Source organism: Trichogramma pretiosum, unplaced genomic scaffold (genome assembly GCF_000599845.2).
Source record: "Trichogramma pretiosum strain Unisexual culture from Peru unplaced genomic scaffold, Tpre_2.0 scaffold3, whole genome shotgun sequence".
Classification (NCBI taxonomy): domain Eukaryota; kingdom Metazoa; phylum Arthropoda; class Insecta; order Hymenoptera; family Trichogrammatidae; genus Trichogramma; species Trichogramma pretiosum.
In genome coordinates this window covers 3,509,926-3,535,299 of record NW_019641698.1, presented here as the reverse complement: position 1 = coordinate 3,535,299, position 25,374 = coordinate 3,509,926, and the positions used below count along the sequence as shown (strand labels likewise).

At 42.0% G+C, this 25,374-nt stretch overlaps 1 protein-coding gene across 5 annotated transcripts in view; it reads left to right on the top strand.

Moving 5' to 3' along the window:
- Positions 1-12,500: 12,500 nt before the first annotated feature.
- The window catches only part of LOC106650970, a 159,325-nt gene continuing 146,451 nt past the window's right edge, over positions 12,501-25,374 (top strand). For all 5 annotated transcript variants that reach the window (XM_023462330.1, XM_023462332.1, XM_014369285.2 and 2 more), the window contains exon 1: positions 12,501-14,042. The gene's annotated coding sequence lies outside the window, so the exon portion shown is untranslated. The remainder of the gene's footprint in view (positions 14,043-25,374) is intronic.

Sequence of the window (25,374 nt, the reverse complement as noted above, 5' to 3'; positions counted from 1 at the left end):
ATGTGTAAAACCAATTTTGATTAAAAATAATAGTTATTTATGTAACAAGTGCCCAAAAGGCGTTTTTGGGCACGAGTGTGCGGAAAAAGACACGAGTGCCGGCTATGCCGGCACGAGTGGGTGTTTTTTTCGCACACTGTGCGCAAAAAGCTGGGCACGTGTTGCATACAAAATTTTATGCAATAGGAGACGAAAAATACTTTCATTTAAATGAGGCGTTTTACCGCACACCCGTGTCCAAAATGATGCATTTTACCGCACACAAGTGTCCAAAAACGCTTTTTGCGCACTAAAAACTGTGCGAAAAAAGACATTTTTCGTCATACTATTGCATAAAATAATTTATTTCATGCATATTAATTATTCGATTTATGTATATTAAATGATGATTACAAGTTAGATGCCAAAAGTATTTTGTTCCAAAATTTACAGCTAAACTGGATAAATTCAAAAATCTCTCATAATTAGAAGATTTCAAAATTTTGCGATGAAAAATAGACTATGTCATATCTTGCGTAGACAATTTTCATATGAATCACACAAATCCTATTTTTTCTTTATAACTAAATTATCATCGAATTCAGTCCAAGCATTTACAAACATGCAACTTTTAGTTTCGGGTATCGAATCGTTGACATTTGAATTTATGTCATGCAAAAATTCTACTACTCTACAGTCTATGATTAACTTAAACTAAAGTATTATTAAATTGACAAATGAGTTAATAGATAAGAATATGACAGATTTATTATCACATTCTCTAACGTAATATTTTAGGTAACGATTTTTTCTATTTATTATAATTCAAATATTTTTGAATTCTAATAAAATTATCCATTCGAGATTAAAATAATTCATTTATCTCCATCGAAGACTTTTTTATACATTTACCTTTTTCCATGTTAATATTCTTCATTAGATTTTAAATTAGTTATGTGAAAGAAAGATTCAAAAGAGTTCGATTTTAAGTATTAATATTTGATTGATAGAAAGACGTCTTTCAAATTTTTTAATAAAAATATCATATAATCTGAATCAGATAAAACATACTTGGTTTGTCATTTTATTTTATGACATGTATTTTACATTATTAAGTATATATTATATAATTTTTTGATAAAACATTTATAATTCTTAAATCAAGTAGTGGTATTAAATCATGTCAGAGAATTGATATAAATTTCCATTAAATCTGAAATTACGTTCGAATTCTTGCCACGGCAAACTGAATTTCTCGAATATTTCAGGTATCAATAGTGATATTAAATTTTTGCTACATAAAATTAGATGACAATTGCTATTAATACTACTGATGTTATTTTGTATTGGAATGAAAATCATAATGATAAAGTACTTGCAAAAATTTATATCATTTAAAGAAATTCAGCGCCAACGTAAGGCCTGATAATGGCATTCATGAATAAATAAGAATAATAACTTTTGGCTGGACATTATACAGGCTGCAACGAAAGTAAGGAGACCCCTGGAAATATAGCGGATTAAGTATTAAAAAAAATCAAAAATCACACACCCGACGTATTTTTTTAACAAACATAACTTCAAAGCTGTAGGGACCGAAAAATCGATTTTTCAAATGAGAACCCCATTCGTTATTGCAGATTTGAAAAAAGCAGAAAATTTTACTTTCGAATATTCCTTTAGTTATTCAATTACCCTCTTACCTATAACTTAGATTTTTTACGATATTTTCTAGTTCAGTAGTCCCTCGTTTAACGCGGTTTCATATAATGCCTTTTACGCTTTAACGCGGGTTGTCAAATGTTTCAAGCTCTCAATTAACACGGATTTTAGAACCATGTTACCAACGTAACATTTTCCGCTCTTTTCAAATCTGCAATAAAAAATAGAGGTTCTCATTTAAAAAATAGATGTTTGGGTCACTGGAGCTTCGAGGTTATGCTCAACGTCAAATCCAAAGTCACCATTGGATTTCTTGTCAAAAAATCCGTCGGATTAATCGTTTTTAATTTTTTTTAACGCTTAATCCACGATTTCCAGGGGTTTCCATACTTTTGTTGCACCCTGTATAAATACGTATAATGACATGCAATGGAGGAGACATTTTGCATGTTTACACTACTGTTATATTTTACTCATATTGAATTACGTTTATTTTATTCTACATCTGAAGAAAACAACGATAATGGATTTGAGTTTTTTTCAACCCCGAATATCAACGTCAATAGGACATGTAAAGTCGATCAATTGAAAGAATAAACAATGTAAAGTAGAATTGTGTACAATTCTACAGCCTAAAGTGAGTAAAGTTAAGACTATAGGAAAATCCAGATACATATTTTTGGAGTTGCAATAGCAAGTTTTAGAAACTTGTAAAGAAGTTATGGAGTGAGCGGGAAAGTTTGAAGTTGGTTATTTTATGTTGATTATTTTCCAACTTGACTGAATAATAATTTTTCGGATTAAAGTATTTTTTTAATTTTAAGATCATACAAAAAAACTTAGTAAAATTTACTTTAGAAATTTTTAAGTGCTCGTGCTTCTTTGAAAAGTAATTTCAGCGTGAATATAATCTTTTAAAATTCTGAGCAGATTTTACTTTTTTGTTTTACTTTTAGTTTTAGTAATGTACACTGTACATATTACGATTATTAATAGTGTGTTAATAGTTTTATAACAATGTTTTATAAATACATCATTAGTGAAATCATTATAAATTTTCGATACATGAGAAACTTATAGTCACGAGAAGTGTGTTGGTTGGGGCTCGTTTCATTAAATCTTACTTTTTTACTTTATAAGTAGATCTACCCTTCTCTGAACCGATTTCGAGTTATGTTCCTTTCGCTTCAAAGTTAGACATTTTTTCATTTCAATACTCTATAACACTTACATGTGTTTCGATATAGACCGATACGAGTCTTCAAAGAATCATTGTCGGGTTGTGTATACTTTCATGTTCTACCATCAGATGTCACTTTCAAATCTAAAAGTGAAAAACTTTAGTTTCGGAGTTATCAAAGTAAAATTTTTTCTTACATACTATTGATACGAGTACATTCTTTTACGTTCAAATAATGTGTACTGATTATAAAGGTATACGATCCTCACAATAGCTCGCAACTTGGCGTGCATCGTTTTTGAATGCAGCGGGAGCATGAGAATAATTAAATTCGAGTCTTTTGAATTGCATGAATTATGTTGAATCAAACATCGGGACATCCGTGTAATGAAATATCGAGTGGATTATTGATTTTTTGGAAAATAAAATATGCAAATAACGTAGAAATAGCTACAATTTAATCAAATGAAAACGTTTGATTGAGCGCAAGGAACGTCGTCTCGTCGGGGAGCCGAGTAATTTCGACGAGTCTCACAACTGTTGCTCGCACGCGCGCGCGCCTCACGATTTCATATCGAAATCTGTTGGGAGCAAAGACGTTGTTGGCCTCTCGATGTTGACGAATAATTAAATATTTCATCGCTCGGCCCGAGAGAGGGAAAGAGAGAGAGAGAAAGAGAGCCAAGCTGCAGAACTTGAAAGACGGCGCACAAAAGTCCGCTGCACTCCGGACGCGCTTGTAATCCAATAAGCTAGAGCTGAGCTCTCGGCGCTGCAGCTTGCACATTATATATGGCCGATTCTCTGTGAAATCGAATGGCCAAAAAATTTTTTTTCCTGCAAATATGAAAAACTTGTTGTATTTGATGTCAGAAATGTCCCCAAATTTTATTAGAATTTTTGGGGCCTTCTATGACACTTTTTCAGAGGCCCAAAGTTGGCCATTTTAGGGTTTTTTTGAAATTCATGAAAAATCACAAATATTAAAATAATTCCTGGATTAAAGTAGAATGATTCAAAAGTATAAGTGCCCAGCATCTTTTTTGTTGGAAATTGTCCAAATTTTCAGAAAAAAAATATGCCAAAGTGATTGGAGCCACCTAAATACATACTAGTGGGAAAACATAAAAAAAAAACACAAAACAAGAAATCTACTCGAGTTCGAACCGGACTTTCATTTCCTAAACTATGTGAAAAGCTTCCCAAAGATGTCAACTACTGCCTGATAAAGTTTTGTAATGGGTCTTAAAGTTTAACGTAATGTATACAACAATGTGTGGTGAAAAACGTGCAAAAAAGGTCAAAAATAGGCCCAAAATGCCTAAAATCACCAAAAACAGCCATTTTCAGGGCTTTTTTGCACGTTTTTCACCACACATTGTTGTCTACATTGCGTTAAACTTTAAGACCCATTACAAAACTTTATCAGGCATTAGTTGACATCTTTGGGAAGCTTTTTACATAGTTTAGGAAATGAAAGTCCGGTTCGAACTCGAGTAGATTTCTTGTTTTGTGTTTTTTTTTTATGTTTTCCCACTAGTATGTATTTAGGTGGCTCCAATCACTTTGGCATATTTTTTTTCTGAAAATTTGGACAATTTCCAACAAAAAAGTTGCTGGGCACTTTTACTTTTGAATCATTCTACTTTATTCCAGGAATTATTTTAATATTTGTGATTTTTCATGAATTTTAAAAAAACCCTAAAATGGCCAACTTTGGGCCTCTGAAAAAGTGTCATAGAAGGCCCCAAAAATTCTAATAAAATTTGGGGACATTTCTGACATCAAATACAACAAGTTTTTCATATTTGCAGAAAAAAAAATTTTTTGGCCATTCGATTTCACAGAGAATCGGCCATATATATACAGATATATATATGTGTGTGTGTATATATAGAGTCGTATATAGCGACCCTATATACGTACTTGCTGCTGACTCAAAGAAAAGCTCGTTGGCGCGCGTCAGCGCTGGAATTTGTATTCCGGGCATTCGCTGCCTACACAAGCCGATTCAATAATGCACATATAGCCAGCGGACGGAAAGTCGCTTTTTGCGGCCGCCGTTACTGCTGCTAGCCCGGCTCTCGGCCCTGGTCCGACGACTCCCTCGCACCACCATCACCACCACCACCGTCGCCGCTGCCGCCGCCACTATTATATACGTCGTGTGCATGCGGACAACGACTCGGCGCGGCACAGCTGCTGCTGCTACGTCCACGTGCAGTTACAGTAGTGCCTTATACTACTAGGCTGCTGCACTGCACGACTGCGGATGGCTGGATGGGCCACCCGACGCCAATTTCGCACGTTGCAAGGCGGCTACTCTCTCGCGCCCTCCGAAAGCGAGTGCGAGGCGAGGCATGTACTTGGGTCGGGGGGAGCGAGCGCAGTTATTCGTGTACATGCTGCATCGCACTCGGTGTGTAGCCGTGCGTTTATTATGTGTGCTGTTGCTGCTGCCGCTGCTGGCCCGGCTCGCTCGCGGCGCATTATAGTGCCGTGTGTATGGAGCATGCACAGCAGCAGTGTGTACCGTTAACCTCGATGCCACGCGTTGCTTGCTCGACCTACCTGCAGCGCGCTTTGTCTGTGCTCGACTCCTCCTCGGCTCGTACTCTCTGTATGTGTACTTTCAGCGAGGGAGAGAGAGAAAGACGGAGCGGTTCACTTAAAATTCGGCGAGAATGTCGCGAGAAGCGCGAGCGCCCGAGAAAAAGAGAGAGAGAGAACAAGTGGCAGCAAAGAAAAAGAAATTAGCCCCTTAACCACGTAGCATTTGACTTCTTTTACCCCTTTCGCGACTCGCATGCAACACTATTACACTGCACAAGCTTTTTTCTCTTTCATTTCTCTCTTTTCGTGTGTTCCGACGCTTGGCGTCGTCCTATGCATTTCAATTGCAATCTTTATTCTCTGTCCACGTTATTTTTGTCTTCTTCTTTAATGCTCGTCGATTGACCACGAGCCATAAATATTCACAATTGATTGTTTTGCGTATTGTGATTATTCCTGCTACATCAGCTCTTAATTAGCATCGCTCTTTTGGGTTGGTGCAGGTATTGGAAGCACAAGGTTCGGTCTTTACAAGTTTTTCGAGTTGGCTTTACATCAATTTTGATTTACATTACAATGACGAAACAAATGAAAGAATATGAAAAATTAAATTATTATTCAAATTCTTGCATGTACACTGAGAAAAAAAATTCATTGATTCAATGAAACGTTTAATTGAATACAATCTATGAAATAATTCATTCATTCAACAAAATATTTAATTGTTTTTACCAAAGTTTCATGAAAACAATTAAATATTTTGCTGGATGAAATAAAAAAAGATTATTTCAATGAAATTATTTCATAGATTGTATTCAATTAAACGTTTCATTGAATCAATGAATTTTTTTTTCAGTGTACGTTATAGTGCAATGGCGAGTGTACGTGCACAGAAGAATGCACAGGGATTGAAGATTTTAGAAAATGTAAAATTGAAAATGAATATTCTTTTATTTACCTTCAAGTAAACATAGGGGTTGGTCCGCTAAGTGCACAAGGGGTATGTAAGTTTATTGTTCAATGTAATACTAAAAAATATGAACATGCAACATTTAACGATCAAATTGAACATTGATTCATCTAAAAAAAATGAGCATGAACGATAAATGATACGTTCCCCCATACACTATGCACAACCTACCAACTTGAGCTATGCAGCAGGACGCTAGATGGCGTAGCGCTACCCATCAACAAGTGATCATACACGTGGCTATGTAAAATTTGTTTAACGCCAATAAAAACCTATCAAATCAATCAAAGTGATCATACGGCCAAAATATAAGGTGGGGAAACTTTTAAACACCACCCTCAAAAATATATCCTTAACAGCATAAGATATAGCGGTTTTCATAATTTTTCTTATTTCTATTGAGACTTGGTAAGAGCGAAAAATTCAATGCCAAAATCGTGTCCTTCCAGCTCTAATGAGTTAACCACAAAATTTCACTTGTTCAGAATAATGAACCTTATTTATGAGGCGTAACTAAATACAACTTTATAAAATATCTTAATATTGATGTCGCTATATGTCAATATGCTATGCCCTATCCGCCATCTTTCCTTTAATGTTGTACATATAATAAATTAACCCACTTTTTATTCGACCAAGCCGTAATTTACACAAAATTTTGTTGGTATTTTCGGCAAATATTTAACTGTCAATCATAATCACCGAAACAAGCAATAAATCAAAAATCCTTTGTTACCGCTTTCGAAAAATCATTGAAAAGTCGAGACTACTAATGATTCCGACTCCATACCAATTACGAGCGTTTCAAGAGATTGCATGTTAAGTAAAAATACAATACAACAAAAGAACGAGGAAGAGTTGAAAATAAAAGAAAAAAAAAGAAGAAAAAAAGGGAGAAAAAAAACGAGTCGGAGGCGAGAAGGGAAAAAAGCTCATTACAGACTGGATTTTTATGTTATTTATTTGAGGCTTGGCATCTTTACGACTGAAGCTGTAAAAACGGGGCAGACTTTCGCGATGTTGGAGCGGCTCAATGGGCTCTTCTCCCCGATGATGATGACGACAACGGCTATGAGCGCTTACATACAAGTATATACAGAGCGTGTCGACCACAAGTTAGTAGGAGAGAGAAAAACAGAAAAAGAGAGTGAGGTGGAGAGAAAAAGAGAGAAAGAGAGAGAGAGAGAGAAAGAGCGAGAGTATGAGAAGCGAGGTGTATACACACCTGTAGAGGAGAAGAAATGAGAGCGCAGAGAAGGAGGTAAAGAAGCGTGACTCAAGCTTTCCAAAGCTCATGTACAAGTATATAGAGCCGTGACACGGAGGTAGGGGCCCCCGACATAAACACTCGAGCACGTATATAGTTATCTATCTGCATTATACAGACATGCATTACTTAATACACGAAAGGTGGCAAAAAATATATATCAAGTGGGAATATTTTTTATTGCCTTGTGCTAGAATCGACACTTCGATTCTTATTTTTTAAAAGAGATTTTTTTCAAATAAGCCTAACCAAGTCTATGCATAAAAAAGCCCATGCAGACGAATTCTAAAAAACTCAGTAATTCGACGACACTCTTTGATGAAAAATGTTAGCTGTCTTCAATGTTCTCGGGTGGTTAAATCAGTATTTATTACTGAAACGCTGAAGATGTTTAAAGATTGCAGTTAGACAACATAATTGGTTGCGTTCATAAAAAATCCATCTTTTCCAACAAAAACATCTTTGTATCGCAGTGCATAATGCCTATTAGAGACACTTGCCGTTTTTTTGAAATATTTTTTACGTCATTGACGTTGTTTTGTATGTTATACACGTGGAGGCGGATGCCAGAAATTATGCTTGTTTTTTTCAAAACCCGTAATGAATGACAATTAATAGGCGAGGGGATCGTTGCTTCAAGGAAGAATAATAAACCTTCCTCAGAGTTCAATAACTCGGGAAAACGCCTCTATGAATGGTTTGTTAATGGGCAAGAAAATCCAACGCTGTCCTTACTCATATTGTATAAGTAAAGCTAAGTAAGCTGTTAAACGACAAGGCAGAGAAGCTGAATGAAGAGCAATTCGACGTAATTGACGATAATAAGTCTGATTTATCGGAGCCCGAGAGCTACGGGGCTTCGTCGACGGTCATTTTGTGCGTGTATGCATCCAGAGTCCCTTGACAACAGCAGCGGAGCGATAAAGCGAGATTCACAAAAAATTCCACAGTCATCACTAAGCACGTGCCCTACTTTGTAAATATAATATACGATCGCGACGACGTTGCACATACACTTATGCAATGAACAATCGTTAATATTGCCTTGCGATTAGTTCGACCATTACAGTTTCGAGCATTTTACGCGTTCCGACAGTAAAACTGATTCACTATATTTGCTTGGACGATGGGTAAAATCTCTTGTAAAAATATTTCACAACGTCCTGTCCGAGAATGTTTTTTTTTTTTTTTTAATAATAAAAAATGATTTTCTCACAAAAAATATTGGCTTTCACGTGTCCGAAGCTTTAAAAAGTATAACACTACACCACACACACGGGGCTGGCCACACGCTTACTTGTAAACGTTGTTTGCGTGCTTTTTAATAATTTACAAGTTTTATGCAGGCTTTTTGTCAACATTGTTTCAGCCAAAAATACAGCTGAAAGGGTAAGCAAGGCAAGCGAAAAATTCCACATTCTCTCGGACAAAATAAACACACGCGGCAACCACCGAGCGTGTTATTTTAGCCATAGGTCCTGTACTTGTTGAGCGATAAATTTTTCCAAAATATTTCAAGTAAATTGATGATAACTGGGCCGTGTGCATAGGTGTATTTAATAACACTCTGCAATTAAATCGCGAGTCGGTATTTGTGCGAGCCAACATCGCGCGTTGGAACGCAATAACGCGTCTTTGATATTTAATTTTGACAATATCAAGCACTTAAACTTGAAAAACATAAAAATTATATCTCTTAATTGGTAAAAGCCAGTGGAGCATACATGCGAATGGAGAATGTAGCCACTTGAGAGGTCTTCGATAGCTCAACGAAGAACGAATTGATGCAGAATTAACGTCGACAAACAGATTCAAAGGCCAGCTCGTCGAGTTTCGGCAACAATTTATGGGCCGAACACTTGTTTGATCGATCGTTGGGTTTTAATTTTATGGCTCATCGTCGTCGTCGTCGTTGTCGTTGTTGTTGACGCTTGGCCCCGTCACATCGACACGCATTCAAACGCGCGCGACAGTGAATTGCAGTGCGAAGAAGCAGCCAACAAGTGTCGTGCGAGAGAGAGTAGAGAAGAGCGGAGAGCCGGAGAGAGTGAGAGAGGCGAAGAGTACAACAAAAAAAAGACGCAGCAAGCAATTTATTGAACGCTTTGGATTAAATCTTGCTGCTGCTGCTGGGTGTACAGCAGCGAAACTGTTCACTGCTGCTGCTTCTGTGTTGCAGTATAGTGTGTAGCAAGGACTCTCGGGTCGATATAGCTACAGCCGCGTCATTGCCGATGAGACGAAGATGAAAAGCCCGCACGACGCGTACTGTGCTTTTACCCGTGACTTTTATTTGTTTCTTACATGTCCGACCCGAGCGAGCAGTCGAGCTGGTATACACTATATACATGCGTACTTACACGACGATATATATATGTACATGTACGCGCGATGTGTAAAACTTACTTTCAAGCTCTCGAGGGCAATATTTGCTGCTATTTTTACCAGACAAGAATAAATGGCAACTTTTTTTACAGATGCAGTCGAGTTCGCAGTTTTAACAATATAATTCGTTTGTCAATAAAGAAATTCTACGTAGGAGTACTTTATAACTCTTAGTTGGCGTTTATTTAAAACATTGTAAACTTCGACTCTCGGCGCAAACTTTCCTATCGATAAAATATTTACTCCGATACGCAGATATTTAAATGATAATGATTTCGTATTATGCTTGATGAAAATTTAATTTAATTGAAAAATAAAAGTTCTTTTGCTAACTCGTTTGAAATGGAGTTTGCTCAAATAAATTCTTATTATCAATTTGCATAAATACATCCGAAAAATTCAGTAAGTTGCCCTTGGTCGAGGTTACGAATGCACTGAGTCGCGACACAAAAAAATTAATTACCGCGCGTTCGAGCTCTACATTAAATACATCAAGTACGCATCTTTGTACAGTTATAGCATGGTCGTTTTTTGCCGGGATCATTAATGGGGTTACGAACGAGTGAGCTTCGTCGTCGTCGGTGTACGCGAGACTTGTATTAACATAATGTCGAGCTGCGCGAGTAGCGCATGAAAAAGACGGAGAAAACCAGAGAAAGATTGCACAATGGGGCACTTATTATACATTGCGCAGCATCTGGCAAAAGTCAAACGTTTAAATGAGAAGCGGCGGCGGCGACGGCGGCGGCGTCGACGGGCGGAGGAGTTTAGCATTGGTTCGATGTGAAAAGGGAACTATTTGCGTTGTTACATAGCGTGTAAAGCGTTTCATTGTGCCTGGGATATTGAATAGGGGAATTTTTTTTTAATTGGAAACAATTTGCGCGAATGCAAGTTGTAGTACTGTAGTAGTGGTAGTAGTACGTCCCAGTTCATTCAGAGCTGCAATATCATTAATAAAATTACGAAATTGTAAGTTTCATTTCATTAAATATTTATGAAGACGCTTAAGGATCCGCTAGATTAGTACACGGAATAAGAGGAGAAAAATAATTTTCATGTAGCAGGTACGAAGGAGCTCGAGGGTGTAAAGGAGCTTTAAGATTCGACTTGGATTCTTATCGATATTACCGTTTTCTTTTCTTCTCTCTTTTGTCACAAAAGGTGTCGATAAAAAGCACAAACAGCCAAAAACATGCAATGAAACGGCAAAGAAATTGACATCGAGAAAATTGCGAAGAAAAAAGAAACGTTAAGGCGTTGCCACGGGTCAACGGCTTCAAAGCAACAAGACGATTAAAATATTTTCCGAAGAATCAGCAGCAACGGCCGTATGCAGGCAATAACAAAAGAGGGAGAAGTTATATAGGCGAGTATTTTAGCAAAGAACGAGCCGCGAGCATCGGATTACGCGCGTAAGCAAACGCATGTGTGCCGCGTTACGAAAGAACGCGCGAGCCGAAGTGTAATAGAGGCAGCAGTTGATTCTTCGTCGTCGTCGTCGTCGAGGGGCGACTGACCTCGCATCGACTCAAAGCTCGAACGCGTCTGCATAAATACCCGCGCGCATTTGGAGCCTATTGCAGGCGCAGCACGGGGCAATAATAATTACTTACGCACCGAGAGAGCTGCCGAATCGCGATAGCCGCTCTCTCGCGTTTAATAATAGAAAAGAAATAGCGTATGAGAATTGGCGCGCGGGTCAAAAGTCCCTCGAACGGAAGCAGATGCGATTTCTCCGTTGCCTCGATAGGGCGTCGTCGTCGTCGTACTAATACTAATGCTGCTGCAGACAGTTTATATAATATGCATGTGTGTTGGTATGTGTGTGTGTGTGTGTGCAGCGGCACGACTGCAGTCGCTTTGCGCCGCGCACGCAGTATTCGAATAATCGAGTATAAGCACACATAATACGCACCTAGCCGTATAATGTGCAGAACGTGCGGCAGCAGAAGCTGACTTTGAATCGCAGGCGCGCATATATAGCGCGGGATCGAGCTGCACGTTAATACGCTGCGTTATATATATATGCTGCTGCTGCTGCTTCTGCTGGAGCCTGTATGCTGCAGTCGGAAGGCGCGCAAAGCGGCAATTCGCGCGAGTTAGCTGTGCTGCTGCTGCTGCTGCTGCTGCTCCGAGGCCGTACCTACTATACGTGCAGCAACCAAGAGATGTAGCTATATAATCGCGTGCGCATACATAAAGACACGGAGTAGAGTAGAGTAGCGAACGCGACCGAGAGAACGAGAAGGCGGCAGCTGGCCGCGTAGCGCAACGCACACTGCACGTATTGTATATCTGTATGTATCATCGGCGCGTACGCGCACACACACACGCACACGTACAGAGGACACGTACACAGACTGGCGAGCGTAGAGTAGTAGTAGTAGTCGAGAACGCGCGGCGGGCGACTTTCTGCGGCGCGCGCGAGACTGCAGATGGCGGGTCGATCGAGGGCGCGCGCCTCCAGGAGCCGGCGCTGCTCAGTTTGCCGGAGTCGTTTCCGCGTGCCGGTCGTGCAAGAGAGGAGAGCGCGAGAGAGGCCCACCGTCAACCTGGCCTAATACCGTATCATATATACACATTATATGCAGCAGCAGCAGCTGACGTTATAGTAGCTTGTATACACACACACCGTATATATGGACGCGCGTGCTCACAACCTATAGCGCAGCATACATTATAGAGCTCGATTTCTGTCTGCGTGCGTTATATATCCCCAAACACTGTGTTCGGTGGATCGCGAATATAATCGCCGAGAGTGTATTTTATATAGGCTCGTGACCCGTGCAGTGTCTTCGCGCGTGTATGTACCTGTGCGTGCGTGAGTGTGCGATACACGACTTCGACTCGCACTCTAAATTTACACACTTGTTTTTGTGTGTGTGTGTGTGTGCGTGTATGAACCAGCGAATCGTGCGATTCATCGGCCGAGAGAACTCAACAGGTGAGAGAGAGAGAAGCAACAGCGAAAACAAGACGCACACAAAAGTTTCTGCCCGCCCGCGTCGTCGTCTTTGGTGTATAACCGAATAAATCGCTTCTTTCGAATTTCGAACGCATGACGCTGCGCCGTCTGCCTTTTGAATTGTCGTCGAGCTCGCAGCAGCAGCAGCAGCAGCACGTTGTTGTGCAGTAGTGCGACTGTTGCATTCCACGCGCGCGCTTCTTCACAGCGACGTTGTTGCAATAAGTCATATTGTGCGTGAGTGTGTGTGTTTACTTTGCAGTGGCCCCGTGTTTTATTTAGGTGTTTTTATTACTACGGCAGAGTGTTTGGCTGCCCTGCAACTGTGAGTGCCCGTGATCGAAGTACGTTCGGTGCGTGTACCGCTGCTACGCGCGTTCGGCATCATTGGCTCGTCACACGTGACGTACTACGATTGTGCGAGAGCGGCACAGTATACTACAGCGACTTTCGCCAATATCAGCGGCAGCAGCAGCTTTAGTAGCAGTTTTGTAAAAGTGCGAACGACAAAACAACACGACACAGCTCTTCGGCGAGCATCGTAGCGCATCGACGACAGCCAGTGTCAGTGACATCTTAGCTCGCCGCCGCTTGCTTATATATCGTACGGAGCAGCACACTGCACTGCTACAACAGTATATACTAATACTACACACACTCTCTCTCATCGGCTTGACCTCGCGCGCTGCGATTCGTTTTCTCTTCTCTTCGTCTTCTTCTCATTATCGGTATCTCGAGTGGCTGTGTGTATACGTGTGCCTGTGTATGTGCACTCAAGTTATATATACGTGCATATATAGTAGTGAACGTGTGCATATGTGCGCGGATTATCGCAGTGCTGCAGTTTTTCCCCACTGATCGAGCCCTCCGGTCCTCCAACTGTACAGCAGTAAAGCGCGTATAGTTATATATAGGCAGTGTGATCTCAGTGCTCAGTGTGGCCCGCGCCATTGTTTGCATCGTCGTCGTGTCTGTGTGTTATATATGTGTGTGTCTGTGTGACAGTCGATATAGCAGCAGCAGATCGGTCCACCGGGAGAGCAGCTTCCCTCGCCTCCTCACCTCGTCTCGTCTCAAGGTAAGTCATTTTGTATATTACGTATATAGGTATACACATTCGTCTCGTTTTCTCTCTCTTCCTCGCTCGCTCTCGTGTGCCGATATATAACATCTCGTTCTGCGATGAACGAACGCAGTCGCGCGCTCTTCTCCCGCAGCAGCAGCTACCGATCCGTAGTCCGTACCTACTATACGCTGCAGCGACTCTTCGTCCTCTTTGCCTTAGCACCACTGCTGCACTGTAACTTTCCAACTCTCTGTCTTTTCTTCTCTTTCTCTCCCTCTCGCTGTTCTATTTTCTTCTTTCAACGTTCGGAAACGAGTCTCTCTCTCGGTCGATCTTCTACCTTCGTCGTAGCTGTTTCTCCATATAAACGCCCACAGCTTGTACGAGCTGCGGACGAATTTCACGCTTCTTTCTCGCTGTTACTCTCGTTCGTTTTAAACGCTGCTGCTGCTTCTGCTCGAATCCGATGCCGACCCGCCACAGAGTAATTTTTGCACCGTAGGGCTTAATCCGTTAAAGATCATTCCCGATCTCTGCTATATTAACACCAGCGAGTGAATAATTCGTTGTTCCAAGCCGAGTCGTTGCCGTCAGCAGTGGCAGCGGCGGGGCGTGTTATACTATATCTGATTCGATCTGCATCGCGTCCGACTCAGCATCTGAATCAGCAACGCCGCGCGCGGCGCAGCGTAATTTTTCCATTAAAATCTCGCGTCGGTTTTTCCTTTGCTTATTCTAAAACGAGATATTGGCAATATACGTACTCGAGCGAGCAAGCGCCAATGCACACACAACAACGAGAACGAGAGAAAGAGAGAGAGAGAGCAAGCTCGTATAGCGATTAAGTACGCATTTCCTGTCGATTCAGACTCGACTTGCAAACAAAACTAATCATAGCCGGGGCGAATAAAAGACCTCTCGTTTTTTTTTCTTCTTCTCTTTTTTATTTCATCGGTATATCGCGTATCGTATCGCTTGCAGCGAGGCAGCAAGCACACAATGGGACTGAGGCTGCTGAGTACGTGCTCGCGATGATGCGTAGAGCGTAAAAATACACATATACCACACATCTAACGATCAGTATCTCGTGCTCGTGCCTCGAAGCAGCAGCAGCAGCAGCAGCAGAGCGAGGCAGCAGTGTGTGTTATAAGATAGATCGGCCAAGAAAAAAAATGTTATGTACGTAGTGTATATAGTAAACGTACAGCAAATGATCGCGAGGCAAACTCGTCTCGATCGTTGTATTACATCAGCAGCGCGCGTCTCTTATATATATACACTACGTACACACACACACACACACTCGCCTCGCGTGCACGTGACCGTGATTATTCTTCATTAAAATGCAAATTCTTCGCTCTTATTCCTATTCCCGTGTATATACTACTATATAGCTTGCGCAAGACGCTTATTGAGAATAATGCCTCAGACTTGGAGAATCAAACTCTTTACCGGTTCTCTTTCCTCGAGTTGTTTTTTCTTTTTTATCTTTTTTTATTTTGAGCCAATATAAACGAGTCAGGGAAAATGACATCAAAGTCTGCTTGACGAAAAAGCTCTGTCTGCTTGTTTGCCTTTGTTTGTGTGTCTATCTGTCGGGGATCTGTCAACTGTCTGTCTCACTGACGCCCTCGAGAGTAGCCCGATGAAAGGCTCCGAATCAGCCGATATATTTTCGAAGTATATATCGATCCCAAGCTCTATTTTGAACTTGAGCTGTTTTTACACGCTGATCCGTCTCTCCGAGACGTCCTCGCTTAATACAATTAAAGGTGTCCGGACGATCGCTAATGATTGCTCGTAAATTGCAGCGCTCGTTAAACGCTACTGCATAGCTCGAGTCTATCTCGGTGCGCGCAGAGTCGCCTTGATCGTAATTTTTTCTCTAACTCGTGTTTCTTTCATAAATACCCGCGCACGTAACGTTGTCGGCTCTATAATAATGCAGGAGCGAACGCCTCGATGTGCACTGCTTCGCTGCAGCTTCGAGATTTTCGCGAGAGACCTCACAGAGCAGAGTCGAGCGAGGTTGCGTGTGGCTGCAGTACGTCGCACTGTGTGTTGTTTCGCGCTCGTGACTCGTGACTTGCGCGCAACAGTCGACTTTTATGCGGTTTTACTTGTTGGTACTTATGCAGCGCGGCTGCAAGCAACACTGAGTTTTACTTTATTTGTTACTGTTTCCCACCGCACACATACATACACACAGCAATGATTCCGAGAAATGCTGTCGCTGTTGCTGCTGCTGTTTAGTTGTTGTGCCCGCGGATACGCGCCTTCGCGCGTTACAATATTATATGGTGTATATTTTCTTATCCGCAGGAACGACGCTATATGGACTCGTATTTATATTTATAGAATTATGAGTACTCGCGGCGTGCGTGCGGGTACACGTGCGCGCGTGTGCGTGTGTGTGGACGGACGACGTGGATGTGGCAGAACGCGTTACGCCTAGCGCGCCGATGTATTACCCGGTCTCTAAATATATAACGTCGAGTTATGCCGCTCGGTATACAAATTCATTCATTCGTTCGCTTCTTCCTTTTCGGTTTCTCGATATATACTATACGCTGCACCGATCCCAATGCCGCATTACTGCGGCCGCAAATTTGCCCGTCTCTCGGTTCGTTCGCTCGGCTCTCTCTTGAATGCTACAGCACAACACGGCACTATACGCGGCAGTCTCTCGGCCTTGAAAACGAAAAGAGGTTAGCTTCATTTGATCCGACGACTTTAGCATCTATTCCTGCCTCTACTGAACTACACACTGCGCCATGCACGAAAGAGAGGCTGTTTTGCCGTTTCTCTGATTACGTGTGCGTGCTGGTACTACGCCGCTTTTGCTGCGTCGTCGTCGTAGTCGTGTATAGTCGTGGTTGTTTGGTACATATACTCGCTTTTGGCTCTCTTTCGGCCTCATGCTATACGCGTTTGACACGCGTGCTCATATACGCTCGGTTTCGCCGCAAATTATTTACCATAACTCACTCACGTTCGCCCTATTCCGCCTCGCTCTAGCATTTCCGTCATTCATGGCCGTGCACTGTTTTACGCTTAGGATTTTCGCCGGCCTTTTTTTCTTTTTTTCTTCTTCTTCAAAATTATTAATGCTAAATCAGGATAACTAAGTTAATTACTTTGACTTCAAGCTCCGCGCGTGGTTTCCAACCTCGTTCTAGTACGAGTATGCAAATATTCACGTGTTGCAAATTACTGTTTGCGCTCGGCACTATAAATATTAACAAGAAGTCTGCGAAACGCAGGAAAAAATTACAGCGATTCAATTTCAGCGTTCTGGCAAGAAAATCAGTATTTTTAAATTATTTTACAATAAAGCATGTGCCTCCCTGCTGTTAAGTGTGTCATTTTCAGTAATTTAAAGTCCGTTGAAAATTAAACGTCAAACTTTTAATTACGTCACGAGCCGTTCATCAGCTTGTTTATTTTTCACAATAAAGAGAACCCACGCACCCACTTGGTACATTCTAGGTGAGTCACGGCCCTATAACTCAAAATCTCGGCAGTCTTTATTCATATTACAGACCATTAATACATCGAATACTACGATACCAATTTTTCTCTTTTGATCGAGAACCGCAAAAGAAAAATTATTTTACTGCCAGATATGTACACGATTAATTGTGTGAATTACATCGTAAACAAAATTTATCATTTTCTAATCAACCGACGTGATCATCGGCGATGTTCAATTAATCTAGAATTTTCTTCGTGCTCGAGAGCTATAAATAATTTTTTTTTTTTTTCATCTGATTTTCGGTTCAACGTACTACTTCTTTACTCCGCGGGTATTAAACGCGCGCTCCTCGGCGTAGAACGGTGAAATTTCAATCGTCGATATTTATGCAAAGCTCGCTGATTTGCTTCGCGATAATAAATTCAAAGTTGAATGGCACTGCACGGCGCGGCGCTACTCGAATTTGCATGTAGCATGCGCGCATGCCAAAAGAGTCGATGCTTTTAAAAGCAATTATCCCGTGTACGCGTGCACTGCAGCAGCAGCAGCTGCGTCGGCGGTGGCGGCACTGGCAGACTCGGCGAAAATGAACTACTTGAAATTTAGATTGATGTTTATACGATACATTACATTATGATTGGGGCTCGAAACTTATCCTTCGCGTAAAAGCTTGCTTAGTATGTATAGAATCTTTCGCCGAAGTTTATTACTGCGTGTAAGTCCTTAGGTGTTCATAAAACGTCGTCTCGCGTTTCCGTAAAGTTGTGTGCAGCATTTGTTGCGCTGTGGCGCGACGTCATGTAAACACCTAATAATCAAAGCGCGAGGAGAATCCGATCGAGAGCCGACGTGATGGGAAAAGTAAATTAATGAATCACTCTGAATGACTCTTGACTCAAATACATGATAAAAAATAATAGTTTGAAACTCGTACAGCTGTACGCGTAGGTAAACGTACACGTCTTTCTCTCTATCCACTTGTAGTAGAAACTCTGACGTTTCAAGTTCAAATGTACGTAAAAAATCAAGGTAATACAGCGCGGCTGTGGAGCCGAGTGCCGAGTTTGACCTCGTTCTCGACGCCCGTAGCGCGCACACTGGTCAAGAGAGTCTCGAATAACGTGGCTCTCAATTGCGGTACAAGAGAGGTACCTATATCGGACGACGAAGCGTGGGCCTGATTTCCATGCCACACGGCACACACTGACAAATACAGTACACACACACACACACACACACACATACATACATACACACTTTACATATAACAGACGATGCTCCCGCCTCCTGCCACGCTATAAGTCTTGGTACACGCTCTGATTTTCTTTTCCCGCTTTCGAGATTGTCGCGCGAGCGTGCGCGCGTGCCATCATATTTTCTTAGTCGAGAGCTGCTCTGCCGTGTTTATGTTTACTTTCAATCAATTTTTATCTTGACACAACTGCGTCACGATACGATTTTTTCGAGGGTTTGACTATTGATCGCGGCACGTTTCACCTACGAACTTAATTGAAAAAGTGTATATCAATTTCGAATTTTCGTTGACAAGAAGGAAGAAGATTATTGGAGAGTCTGATAAAAATTTACCTTTTTCTATTTCGTTATTTTAGCATACTTTCTCTAGTAGATAATGCATTAAACTAGGCTATATTATCATAATCACATACTTTGAAAAATAAACATATTATTAGAAAAGTAAACGTAGCTTAAAAAACAATAACAGTAGGCTAATATGAATGTGACAGGAAAAAAAACAAGAACCTTTTTTTTCGTCTAAAGTATAGCTCGACAATTGGCATTATAATCTATATCCAGCAAACACTTGCTCGGTCACACGCGCATTGTCGGTTCTCGCTAACGCAAACTAAGCATTGTCCTCGGAGAAAAGTATGATTAATATAATACGAGCTCGCGAGTATTATGTTGTTAAAAGCCTGGCGAGCAGCAGCACTAACAACACGAGCAACAGCGCAAAAACATTTTAAATCGCTATAATAAGTAATAATTCCGCGAGGATCGACCTACTTCTACGAGCTGGCTCGGAGGCGAAGATTCTCGTGTTGTATATACGCACGAGTGGCAGCGCAGAAGCGGTCTTTTGTTTACATCACCTTCTCCCTTCTTATATACGCTCAATTGTTAAATTCCCCTCGCTTTGTCCAGCCGCTCGCACACACTGTGCGCTGAGTTGCGTTGCGCTCGCTTGCTCGCTCGTGTGTGCGTGTATGTGTGTGCGTGTGTGTGTGTGTGTGTGTGGGTATGTGTGTACAGTGCCATTTTCTCTCTTCGCTTTTCGCTCTTCTCGTCGCTCCGTCTCTCTCTTTCTCTCTCTCCTCTGCTGGCTCTCTTTCTCCGCGCTTCGCCTTCGTCGCTCCGTATCGCGCGCTCATGCTCGCTCAGGCTTTTGGACCTTCGCGGAGCATTCCGTGCTGGTGGTTGTGGATGCTATGCTATATGGTCGAGAGTCCAATCCGCTGCGCCAGCGATGGCAATGCTGTGTACACACGAACGTAGTAGTCTTATATAAATGCATTCATGTGTTGGCGCGCGCGTTCGAGTGTGTTAGTGTGTGCGCTCGCCTGTGTCTGTATGTACGTGGAGTCCGTGTGTAGCTTCATTATTCTCCGCGTCCCTTTCTTCTCTTCGGTATATAAGTCTGACCTGAGTCACTTATATTATATATTATTATGCGCGCGTTGAGCCTGGCGTATATGCTGTAGAAGTATAACGTGGCTCTCTCGGCTCGGGTATACGTGTCTTCTCGGCGCGGCGTATCTCAGCGCGCCCGCGCATGTGTATGGTACTTGGAGAAGAGATCCTCGACATAAAGCGCGGGTATCCCATGCAGCGCAGCGCAGAGCCTCGGGAGCAAAGCTCGCTCATCACGGTGAATGGAATCTCGCACAGCGGTTACTTTCTGATGCTGGCTGCTGCTGCTGCTCGGTGCTCTTGCTCTCTGGCCGGGCCAGAGCCGACATGTACGCACGCACACGTACTGTACCTTATATCTGCGTCTGCTAAGTTTCTGCATTGTGCGAGTAAGAAAGCTAAGCGCGTAAACTGATGCGTGCCCGCGCGTTCACGCTCTCTCTCTCTTTCTCTTTCACTTGCGCACTATACCATATACAGTCTTTCTGTCTCTCTCTACATGTATATAATACGCCGCCGCGCTCTTGTAGCGGTATATTTCATACAGCACGTTTACACGGACGTGCAGCGCGCGCTTCATACAGATTCGTCTCTCGCTCTGTCTCTCGCTCGTCGTTTTGTCCGTATGGGTGCAGAAATATATACAGTACTCGGATGTTATATTAGAATAATGCTCATAAACCTAGCTGTCAAGACCCAGAAACCAGTGCGTGCTGAATTCTCTCTCTCCAGCTCTCTCGCCGGTGGCGGCGGCGGCCTAGCCGTGCATCCGAGAACTCGATGAATTTCCAAAATGGCACTTTTTTATTTCATCGTTTTTTTTACGTTTCTTTTCTTTCCGTTCGTTTTTTTTTGTTGCTAGCCCAAAGAAAGCGTAAAAAAGGCGCTCGATACCCAGGACCCCGGCTTCGCTGCGCTACCTACTACTACTCTCCGACTCTGGCTTTTTTATACTCGCCGCGCGCGAGAGCAGCTACCATATTTTTCTTTCGCTTTTTCGCCGCTTTTTCTTTGAATCCGCACAGACGCTACTATTACCTTGTTTTCTGGTTTCTTTGCATTATTTTTTTTCCTTAGTGTTTTGCATACCGTTCGTGCGAGCTTGCCTTTTCCTCTTTTCTCCGTTTTTTTCTTTTTACTTCTTTTTCGCTCCTACACGCTGTAGACGCATACGCTCGCTCTCCATCCCTCCGCTGTATGTGTGTGTGTCTGTGTGAGTGCTGCGCTCGCTAAACTTCTTCGCAGGCTAACTTTTCTCCCATTCCCATTACCCATGCACGTACGTGTTTCATCTGCTTCGCTTTTCACTCTCCCGAAACGTGTTATCAATTCAAACTTCAATTACACGTTGGTAATTAACACCGAGCCGAGAGCTAGCTGTTGTATATACACACACTATGCGCATTCTCTGATCTCTGGTCTGTGCAGCAGCTTCTAAATGCCCCAAATCCATAGCGCACACATCAATGATTTAGAAGCCAATTCAATCAATCTCATTGACATTTTATAGCTTTTACATATATAATATGTGTGCGAATAGTATTCCGAATGCTTATTAATATTTCCATTGGGCGCGTGCGTCTCCTCATGGGGTTACATTGGCACGCGTGTTCCAACTCGCTCGCACGTTCGTCCCCGAACTATAATCAACTTTGTAACGTACTTAATGACTGACAATAACTTTCATGCATGTGTATACTGTATAACGCGCTCGCGAGCACGAATCCAACTATTTTCCCAACCGAACCATTACACGTACGCACGGCGCCGCGTACGTGTTTGTTGTGCATACACACACACGCACACAGATCCTCGGTGCGCGTTCGCATTGCCTTCATCAATTCACGAAATTCACGTCACGATAATAATGAGTATTTATGACTAAAATATAATTGTAAATGCATATACGCGTTTACCCCTGCCAAAGAGTCGTTTTGACGAATTTTCGGATCAAGAGGCATGCAGCGCGCAACGCGCCGTCCATCGATTCGATTCGTTGGACCCTGACGTACAATTTCGAATATTTCGTATTATTGTACGCGCGCACACGTTTGACTGGCGAATACAACAAACGCTGCGTGTATGCGTCCCATCACGAGTAGATTTGATAAACGTGCAGTTTGAAGATTCATACAAACTAGAGGATTCTATTCACGCTGTTAATAATACATAAAAAAGCGGGTCACGCGTTGTTTCTGCGCAAATCGCACAATAGCGGGATTTCATTCAGAATCGACCTTTCAGGTAAATTATTACTTTTTCATTTAATAAAATGAGAGCTCGATTCAATAGTTATAAAAGGCTACTTTGAAGAATAGATCATGAGCTCGGGAGAGATCGATTTTCGATAATTTTGTAAGAATAAACGTCGTCGTTAAATACAGCCTTCGCGGATGGCTTGAAATTTCACTCAAGCCTCCTCTCGTTCGAAGAGGTAGATTTACGATTTCTATGAAGAAATCCCAAAAGTTAAGTCATTGTTAGTGACACTTTTAAAAACGTCTTTGTTATATCTGACTCTCTGTGTTTCTTCCGTCAGGCGGTGATATTTCTTTTATGTTTATATCTTTAAAGCTCCATGGCTTTTGTTTAGATAAGATACGGCTCCGGCGCGCGCGTGTGTATGTGTGTAGTGTCGTGCCTTATGTACACTCCGGAATCAGATGTGTCAGAGGTGGCCGCGAGGAGAGAACATTTCTCGCCTGTTGCGTATCAATGAGCATACAGGCGGATGAATTTTTCTTTATCAGTAAGAAAGAAGGAGTGTATGTGTGCATTCGTGATTGTACGTTTCCAAGTGCTGACAATAGATTAGCCTCACTTGGAGAATATGTGATATACGCCTTATAATGCGCCGGCGTACGTGGATACGTATTGTGTGTAAGTTGTGTCGCGAAAACGCAATTTCAATGAATGTACTGTGCGCCGTTTGGCCGCACAAAACTGCTGCTACGGAGGTAAACAGTCATAATGTGCGATAACAAAAGCGAAATTACTCCGAAAAGTTTTCTTGGCTCAACGCGGTGCGACCAGATGGTTTACGGCTTAATATCCGAGCGGCGCAGCGGTATTGCTATCGTGAAATAATCGGGTTGGCGAAACTTATCATAAAAGTTCCGACGTGCAGTCGCGCGCGCGGCTACAGCAGAGCAGTGGCTCGCTGTGCGGGGCGCGTACAGATATTTGAAAATTTTTTTCTCGTGACGCGTAAAAGGATTTATTTCCAATGGTATAATCTAAATGCGACTTTACAACGATCTCATTGTGCGGTCTGCTGTAGGGTCAAAAAGCAGTTGGGTAAAATATGACTTTATATTTCGGTAGAAACAGTAGCTGCTGCTGCCACCGCCGACGCCGAAAAAACAAAAAGCAAAAATAAATCTTGCCTCATCGCTCCCAGTTCTCGTGTTTTTTCCAACTTTGAACTCACTGTGTACATTAGACGCGACAATGCGATTATAATTAATATTACAATACCAGATATTATTAAAGCTTGATTAGTCAGACAACGCATTGTACTGAATAAAAAATTTATGTTCTATATAATGTAAATGTAAAGTTAATGGTCAATGATCTTGAAAATTCGATTAAATTTCGAAACCGTATGCTTGAATAATAATGGGCACTGACTCGTAACTACAACGATGTTATGCTAAAATATTAAAATTACAGTACTTGTCTCGATCGCGTTTCGAGGCATCGTACATAAAAAAAATTGATAGATTATAGACTGAATTTATAATTATGCCATAAAATTAAATGATTATTTACTTTTTATGCCTGATATTTGCTGTCAAACTTTAAAAATATTTTATCAAAGCATCGTGGATCACGCCTCGCCAAGGGCATAGCGAAATTTTCGATGAAAAGCGTCACAACGTATAATCTATGAACGTCAATTCACCCAACTTCTCTATTCAACGATGTAAAAGAAAAACAAAACAAAAATCTACAATAAAGAGAAAAAAAATTCAAGTATGGACATTGTAGATTAAAATTTATGATTATGTTTTGATTATTTGACAAAGCAAGTGTCAGAGATGACTTTTTGAAGAAGCCTTGCTCCGCATTAAAAGCTTTGCTTTTATATATCGCTCTCTCTTTCTCTCTCTCTCGCCTGTATCGCACAAAGAAGCACGAAGCGCATCCGATTAAAAAACGCGTGCGCGCGTCAAATACGGATCCGAAGCGAGCGAGCGAGCGAGCGCGCTAGCTCTGTGTTGTCATCCTCTCTCGCAGGGCTGGATAAATTTTTAATATTTTGAGGTGGCTCTTTTCGTCGCCGCCGCTGCGGCACAGAGATTTAGACTTTGAAGCGCGCATAAATACATATAGAAAAGGAAAGTTGAACAAGTATTCGAGGTGCAGCGAGAGAGCTAGGCGCTACACATGTATAGAGTTTACGCGTATAGTTGAAAGTTATGAAGGAGTTAGTTTGCATGGTCGGACTTTATTTCTCGCTTGCAATAGGAGATCCTCGCACGCGCGCGGCACGTTGCAACAGCTGCAGCACGCAAAGATTTTCGCGTACAGGGGAGAAGCGAGAAGCTGCTGCTGCCTCTGCCTCTGCCACAGCCGCGAGAAAGAGAGAGAGAGAGAGAGAGAGAGCGAGAAGAGGCAGAGAGCAAGAGAATCTATGAGAAGAGCTCCTCCATGGCGTACACATAAGGCATGCGAGTGAGTGTGCGAGTGTGCAACGCGCGCCATGTAGAACTAGTCAGGATATATACCACAAGTCCACGAGTTGTACCTTGCCAGGTACGAGATATAGTAGTGTATGAGCAAATACGATCGTGAGCTGTATAGGTGGCATATATGTGCGATATATATTCGTACATTACGCGCAGCACACGTTCGTACATGGGGATTCATTCCTTGAATGCTATACTGCACATCTATACACGTAAACGAGGCAAAGAGTATATATGTGTATTGCGGATGGCGATGCATAAGCGAGGTCGGCCAGTCTTTTCCACCTCTCCCGCATCTCTTGCTCTTTTCTTTTTCTCCGTTTCTCTCTCTCTCTCTCTCTCTCTCTCTTCGTTCCTCTGGCTCTCTTTGCCTCTGCCTCTGCTGCTGCGTATATTACTTAGAGCCCGACTGGCATATGCAGCAGCAATGGCAGTGCCTGATGCTGTACGCTTGGGTTTTATACACGACTCTTTCGCACATACAAACACACACACACACACACATACACGTCTATATATATTCGCGCTA